The sequence below is a fragment of the Myotis brandtii genome, unplaced genomic scaffold, assembly GCF_000412655.1.
Source record: "Myotis brandtii unplaced genomic scaffold, ASM41265v1 scaffold247, whole genome shotgun sequence".
In the NCBI taxonomy this organism is placed as follows: Eukaryota; Metazoa; Chordata; class Mammalia; order Chiroptera; family Vespertilionidae; genus Myotis; species Myotis brandtii.
This window is the reverse complement of record NW_005359352.1, coordinates 2,346,158-2,353,918: the sequence shown is the minus strand read 5'-3', so window position 1 is coordinate 2,353,918 and position 7,761 is coordinate 2,346,158. Positions and strand designations below refer to the sequence as shown.

Genomic DNA, 7,761 nt, shown 5'->3' with positions numbered 1-7,761 from the left:
CCCCCCGCCGCCTGGGGGTCTAGCTGCTGCCGCCACAGGGGGGCCGGGGGCTGAGCAGGTCCCCGGGGCCTGGGTGTGGGGTTAGGGAACGGGCACCCTGACCATGAGGTAGGCACTCCATGCCGCGTCACGTCAGCGAGAGGCCAGCAGGGAGCCTTATTCTGCCGTGTGCATCCAGCACGGTCTGCGAGTCCGTGGCAACATTTAGAGAAATGCCTGGGAAGAGCCAGAAAGCTTGGCAAACGGATCAGGCCAAGGGCACAGCCCACGGGTGGAGGGAGGGCGGTGGGAAGGACCAGAGAGGCACAGAGAGGACGCTGGCGCCCCCTGCTGCCCAAGAGGCGCCATGGGTACAGCCAGCCACCACATGTGCACCCACACCACACACAGACACCACACACACCACACACACAACACACACAACACACACATAACAGACACACGACATGCACAACACATGACAGACACACGACACACCCCGCAGACAAGTACGCACACAGCATACATATGACAGACACACAGGACACGTAGATAAGACAGGCACACACAAAACACATGCAACAGATACACATGACACACACATGACCCATGTGACAGGCAAATACAACAGATGCTCACACATAACAGACACACAGCACACTACAGACAGAAGCAACGGTGTGAACCATTTCTAATTCAGAAAAAGAGGAAATGCTAATATGACACCGAGACTCTAGGTCAGTAGTTCTCAACCTGTGGGTCGCGACCCCTTTGGGGTTCGAATGACCCTTTCACAGGGGTCGCCTAAGACCATTGGAAAACACATATATCATTACATATTGTTTTTGTGATTAATCACTATGCTTTAATTATGTTCAATCTGTAACAATGAAATTGGGGGTCACCACAACATGAAGAACTGTATTAAAGGGTCGCGGCATTAGGAAGGTTGAGAACCACTGCTCTACGTGGTCTGTTCAAGTTCCATTGGCAGGAAGGCCGTGAGGATCGGGCACAGAGATGTACCTCTGCTTTGCCACTTAGAAGCTGTGTGACACCAGGCAAGTAGCTTAGCCTCTCTGAGCCTCTGCTACCTCATCTGTAAACTGGACAGACTAATTCCTATGTCAAAGGGTCATTGAAATGATTATACAAAATCATAAAGAAAAAAAGGAAATGAAGGTAGTAAAGCCATAGTTTTTAAACAGAGTCCATTAAAGATGATCTGAAACACTAGAAGCCTGATGCACGAAATCTGTGCAAGGGGTTCGGCCCCTGCAGCCCGCTGCCTCAGCCCTCACAGCCCCGGCTTCATCCAGAAGGTCGTCCGGACGGTGGTTCTGCTGTTCGGTCTAATTAGCACATTAGCTCTTTATTATATAGGATGCTTTCTTCCCAAAGCACCGTCAGAGACCTGTGTGGACCTGAACCTGGGAGTCCGAGTGCCCATGCAGATCTCACAGATCTGGAGTGGACGTGGGAGGGGCAGGTGTCAGGATCCACAGTGTGACTTCCCTGAGTGACAGCATGTTCCCGGGCTCAGAGGCCTGGCCCCCGGGGGACGTCGGCAACGATGAGGGTGTGCTTCTGCCTGCAGGGAGCGCGGCCCATCGCCCGGGAGCCGCTCCATCACAGCCCTGTGCAGACTCCAGGCTGCAGGCGACCGTGGTGTAGCCTCGCCCTCCCTCCTGCCCTCCTCTTGCTTCCACATTGATGCATTCTTCTTGTAAAGTTATCAGAAAGAAAAACTAGAGGTGTTTTTTTTAAAACCTTCATCCGTGTAGAATAAAGTTATCAGAAAGAAAAACTAGAGGTGTTTTTTTTTAAAACCTTCATCCGTGTTCCGGAAGAATGTACTGAATGTACAAAGCCCACCACCACCCGACGCCGAGACCCGATTTCTCACCATCGTCAGACGATGGTTAAGCTCAGACGACGGCAGTGACAGCCTGTCAGTGAGCCAGGGCAGAGGTGAGCGAGGCTGCACACGGTGCGGCTGGACGGACGGGGGAATTTGAGGTCACTCACCGCCTGCCATGCGCTGCCGTCCCCGGCAGTGAGGGGAGCAGAGCTCTGCAAGCAGGAGCTGCTCAGGCCGTGCGGGCGACCGACTGCTGCCTCCGTCCCCTCCCCCCACGGGGACCAGAGAAGGGCTGGAGGAGGTGGGCGGTGAATGTCACCCGGGGGATGGAGAACATGGCTGTCAGGGCCACAGACCCGCAGACCATCCACACCAAGCGGGGAGGGCACGTACGAGATAAACTAGTTAAAGCTACTTCCACACAAGTACAGAGTATGTCTCCATCCCAAACAGGCCGCGGGAAGGTGGGGGTGGCGCCCCAGCCGTCAGAGACCACAGCACGGGAAGTGACTTTCCTCAAAGGTGACAAAGGAGGAAGGAAGGGCCTCCCTGGAGAAGCTCCTCCGACACGGACGACGGAGGAAGAAAGGGCCTTAGCGGGGGTCCTGGGACGCTGCGCCCCATCAACCAATGACGCAGTGAAAAGCTAAGAAAAGAGACAGAGAATCAGGGCAGAAAGGCCATTCAGAAACCATCCTCCTGCCCTGAAGAGACGTGTTTTTAGACCAGGGGGTGGGGATAGAGGAGGTATGACGCAGTGAAAAGCTAAGAAAAGAGACAGAGAATCGGGGCAGAAAGGCCGTTCAGAAACCATCCTCCTGCCCTGAAAGACGTGTTTTCAGACCAGGGGGTGGGGATAGAGGAGGCGCACGCAGGGTTCTGTGACAGCAGAAGGGCAGCCCTCGGTTCCAGAGCGGCACCTGGAGCCCACAGAAACAGGGAGACGCCCCCACTGTCACATTCCGGAGCCCACGGGAAGGAGGGTGAGCGTGTGATGCCGTCTAAGGTGACAGATGCTAACGAGCGTCCTGCTCCCTGAACAAAGAAAGAAAACATTTTAGAAACTTCTCCCAAAACCCAGAAGGCTCTACGAGGGCCCACGTACAGAAAAGGAAAAGCGGGCGATTTCCCCGAAGGCAGAATCTGAGCACTGGTTGTTGGCGATGACCGAGGGGTGGATGAAGGGAGGCGTGTCACAGACGTGCCGTCCCCGGCAGTGAGGGGAGCAGAGCTCTGCAAGCAGGAGCTGCTCAGGCCGTGCGGGCGACCGACTGCTGCCTCCGTCCCCTCCCCCCACGGGGACCAGAGAAGGGCTGGAGGAGGTGGGCGGTGAATGTCACCCGGGGGATGGAGAACATGGCTGTCAGGGCCACAGACCCGCAGACCATCCACACCAAGCGGGGAGGGCACGTACGAGATAAACTAGTTAAAGCTACTTCCACACAAGTACAGAGTATGTCTCCATCCCAAACAGGCCGCGGGAAGGTGGGGTGGCGCCCCAGCCGTCAGAGACCACAGCACGGGAAGTGACTTTCCTCAAAGGTGACAAAGGAGGAAGGAAGGGCCTCCCTGGAGAAGCTCCTCCGACACGGACGACGGAGGAAGAAAGGGCCTTAGCGGGGGTCCTGGGACGCTGCGCCCCATCAACCAATGACGCAGTGAAAAGCTAAGAAAAGAGACAGAGAATCAGGGCAGAAAGGCCATTCAGAAACCATCCTCCTGCCCTGAAGAGACGTGTTTTTAGACCAGGGGGTGGGGATAGAGGAGGTGCACGCAGGGTTCTGTGACAGCAGAAGGGCAGCCCTCGGTTCCAGAGCGGCACCTGGAGCCCACAGAAACAGGGAGACGCCCCCACTGTCACATTCCGGAGCCCACGGGAAGGAGGGTGAGCGTGTGATGCCGTCTAAGGTGACAGATACTAACGAGCGTCCTGCTCCCTGGACAAAGGAAGAAAACATTTTAGAAACTTCTCGCAAAACCCAGAAGGCTCTACGTGGGCCCACGTACAGAAAAGGAAAAGCGGGCGATTTCCCCGAAGGCAGAATCTGAGCGCTGGTTGTTGGCGATGACCGAGGGGTGGATGAAGGGAGGCGTGTCACAGACGCCTGGGCTGGCACCGTGTGCAAGGTCCCCGGACACGAACACCCAGCGCGTGTGGGAGGAGAGGTTAGCAGCGCACTGACAGGCATGGCTGAGCCGCTATCACACACACAGGCAGCAGGGAAGACGCCGCCCTGCGCCTTCCTGGGCGGTGCCGCTAATTGCCATCCTGTATCCCAGGACCTCCAGCCCCGCCTCCCCACCCCGAGGGATCAGATCCAGGAACAGCTGCTTCCAGGCCCGAGTCTTGACTTGGGACTCCATCACCCTTGCACCATCGGCCCACAGGAGCACAGCCTCTCTGTGGACACAGCGCCCTCCCTGACCACAGATCCTATAAATCGTGCACCAGTCCACAAGTGACACAAAGCCACCCCACGAGGGCGCCTCGGCGGCGTGGACCAAAGGCTGGGTACTCACTCTTGTTGTAGCAGGTAGCCAGCACGCCTTTGTCCGCGGGGCTGGCACTAATGTGCCAGATTTCACCCACTTGGTGGAGGAGGACATTTTTGTTTATGATGTTGTTTTCGTCGTCAAAATCTATGATGTGGATCTACAGACACAAAGAGAGCAAGCAGGTCAGGACCTCACGTGGGAAAGCAGCGACAGAAGCGAAGGCATCTGGAGCGTCGTCAGCGGTGTTCCTGTTCCGCTAACAGTGCACGGTCTGCACAACCAGCTCACTACACTCCTCTCAGACAGGCGTGACGTCCCCGTGTTGTTAAGATGGCAACCACATCACACGGCCCGCCATACCTGGTCCTAACGAGACGAGACACCCCCCCCAAGCTCTGTGCCAGGTGGCTCACTGAGGCCGCAGCTCATGCCAGGGCGTCATCCAGGGCAGTGCAAATCGGCCCAGAGCCTCTGGGACCTGCTGGACGGCTGTGGGGAAAGGAGGGGCGGGCCTGGGACTGACCGGCTCTGCCCACTCCTCGGTGGGCGTGGCACATCACCCCTCCCCCACAGTTGAGGACTGGGATGGGACTGTACACCAGTACACCTTGAACTTCTTTTTAAAAACCAGTCCAACAGCTGTCAACCCTCTGGTCCTATAACATCTACATATATAAAAGGCTAATATGCTAAGTGTCTGACCATCTGACAGGTCGCTATGGCACACACTGACCACCAGGGGGCAGACACTCAATGAAGGAGCTGCTGAGCTGCAGTGACTTGGCAGCTGCAGTTCTCGGGTGATACACCTGGAACCAGAGAGGAGAGAGCCCGATTCCATGGTGTCTCACCCGAGAACTGCCCTCTCCCAATCCGGGACCCCACAGGGGATGTCAGAGATCCAGTCCTGAATCTGGTTTACTGCACACTTGCGTTTGCATTCCACACCCTGTACAACAGCAACTTTGCAGAGTGCCCTCTCGCACTCCGGGACCCCTCAGGGGATGTCGGAGAGCCAATTTCAGCCCGATCCCCACAGGCTGAGGGACCCCACCCGCCGGAGGAACCCTGCTCACTCCGCAGGCGCCAGGGAGGGACTGCGGGAGGTTGGCTCCAGGGCGTGTCGGGTCTGTCTCCCCCAGTCCCACTCCACCGGCCACGTTCTAATTAATTTCTTTTGAATGTGCACAAATCCGTGCACTGGGTGACTAGTTAATTATAATAATCACTAGAGGCCCAGTGCACGGACTCGTGCACCAGTGTGGTCCCTCGGCCTGGCTTGTGGGGATCAGGCAGAAAGGAGCAGTCCGACAACCCCCGAGGGGTCCCAGATTGTGAGAGGGCGCAGGCCAGGCTGAGGGACTCCACCGGTGCACGAATCCATGCACCAGGCCGGTTTCGGCCTGATCCCCGCAGGCCAGGCAGAGGGACCTCACCAGTGCATGGCACCAGGCCTCTAGTCTATAATAATAAAAGCATAATATGCTAATTAGACCAGACATCCTTCCGAACGACCTTCTGGACGAAGCCGGGGCTGAGAGGGAAGCTGGTGCTGGCAGCCAGGGGAAGAAGGCCTACTCTTGCACGAATTCCATGCACGGGCCTCTAGTATGCGTATAAGATCTTTGGTTACTCTCTTCCCGCCCCCCACCTCCTGCTTCCCTCTGAGATTCATCAGTCTGTTCCATGTTTCCCTGCCTGTGTGTTGAGCATCTGCCCCCTGGTGGTCAGTGAGCATCACAGCTACCGGTCGCTTAGGTTTTTATATATATTAGGGTAGATACTGCATTTTAGCTACTAAATGCAAAGTTAAACATGCTGTCTCCATGCTTTTCTGGATAAATTTCGAGGAATTAAAATGATTTCCACTTTCACTCTCTTATCAATACTCCAAGCCAATGAGAAAGATAAAACATTAACTTCAAAAATAAATTTATATAAGAAAATAATCGTGGGCCTGCACAAAGATTTCAATCAGAGAACGTTGGCTGCGGCATTGATTATGGTAATGAAAACCCAGAAGTCCCCTCAATGTCCGGCGTAGGGAGGCTTGGCTAAGCTGTAGACCCGTCTGGACATAACGTATGCGCCACTCTGTGCGGTGAGGGACTGCAGTGCCCTCAATGCCCGGCCCAGAAGTCCCCTCAATGCCCGGCGTAGGGAGGCTCGGCTAAGCTATAGACCCGTCTGGACGTAACGCATGTGCCACTCTGTGCGGTGAGAGACTGCGGTGGGGACGGGCCATCGTCACTGAGGCATGAAGGAAGACTGGGCGAGCTGCCTGTATGTTCGTGGACAGCAGGCATGTCCCCGTGACAGAGGACCTGGAAGTGACTGGTTCTCTCCTGATGGTGAGAGTACAGACTGACTCTCTCCTTCTTTGTGGTTTGTGCTGTTAACATTTAGCTCAACACAGACATGCATCACATGCATAGGCTAACATGCGTTGCTCAGCCGTCAGAACAAGCATTAAGTGCTATTTTTAGCAACATGCCCTTGACCCCGGAAGCCCCTGCACTCCATGCCTGCCACAGGGGCCCGTGCTGCCCCGACACATCCCCTCACAGGGCCTGCATGGGACAGTAACCCCCAGGCCCCGTAGGGGTGGCTCTGGACTCAGAGCAGAATTCAAACTCCCCACTGCCACTGATCGCCGTGTGACCCTGAAGCTGCTTCCCCGAGGGCACCCTGAAGACGAGCTGTGTGCTCCTGGGCCCCGGCCCGCACTCGAACCACAGAGAACTGTCCTGTGGGAAAGGATATGCAGTCACAGAACAAGCAATGCGACGAGAAGGCACCGGAATAAAGGCGAGTGGGAAAGATTGGGGCACAAAGAAAAGACCAATTCCTATCGGCCCAGAGGGCAGGGAGCACCTGTGCCCGGCTGGTTAGTGCTTAACCACGTCTGAGCTCTTTAACAACAGCTTATCACGAAGACCACACTCATAGGCTCTGAGTCAGCACTGTCAGGACTGCTAAAGTCGGGCTCACCAGGCAGGGCGATGGACATCTAGCAGTGAGAGCTCTAGGATTCATGAGGAAGCAGGGCCCAGATCACAGCTGGGCACGGGAGTCCAGCCAGCCTTTCTGCTTCCTCTCTTATTGAACAAAGATAAAATCTTGAAAAAAAAGCGTTTAAAATTGAGTATGAGAAGTCAAAAGCTTCCCTCTCAGGGACAGGTAAGGCCACCTCTGAGCAAGATGCTGCCGGCCACAGCACTGCCCTGGCTGGAAGGCTGGCTCACCCCCACAGCAGGGACCCCCTGGCCTCCCCTACCCCACCCCACCCCAGCCTTGGCCTCACCATTAATGCGCCCCTGCCTTGTCGTTCCTAACAAAACACACCCCGGCTGGCCTGGCCTTTCCTTGAGAAGAAGACATGACAGTGCAGGCGGCAGGTCGCCAGCACCAGCCCTCGTCACGCC

The 7,761-nt window shown here is 56.0% G+C and overlaps 2 long non-coding RNA genes across 7 annotated transcripts in view; both read right to left on the bottom strand.

Annotated features, from left to right (window-relative positions):
* LOC102249232 overlaps positions 1-7,761 on the bottom strand; it is a 27,560-nt gene that overhangs the window by 15,668 nt on the left and 4,131 nt on the right. For 2 of the 6 annotated variants that reach the window (XR_001362315.1, XR_001362317.1), the window contains exon 2: positions 4,361-4,493. This is a non-coding gene — a long non-coding RNA (uncharacterized LOC102249232). Of the gene's footprint in view, positions 1-2,615; positions 2,876-3,053; positions 3,507-3,526; positions 3,778-4,360; positions 4,494-7,761 lie in introns of those variants that run through there. The other 4 variants (XR_001362314.1, XR_001362316.1, XR_001362313.1 and 1 more) reach the window with 4 other exon arrangements.
* Positions 1,796-2,581, bottom strand: LOC106726285. The gene is made up of 2 exons (XR_001362319.1): positions 2,234-2,581; positions 1,796-2,132 (listed from the first exon to the last, which is right to left on the bottom strand). It is a non-coding gene; the product is annotated as an uncharacterized LOC106726285 (long non-coding RNA).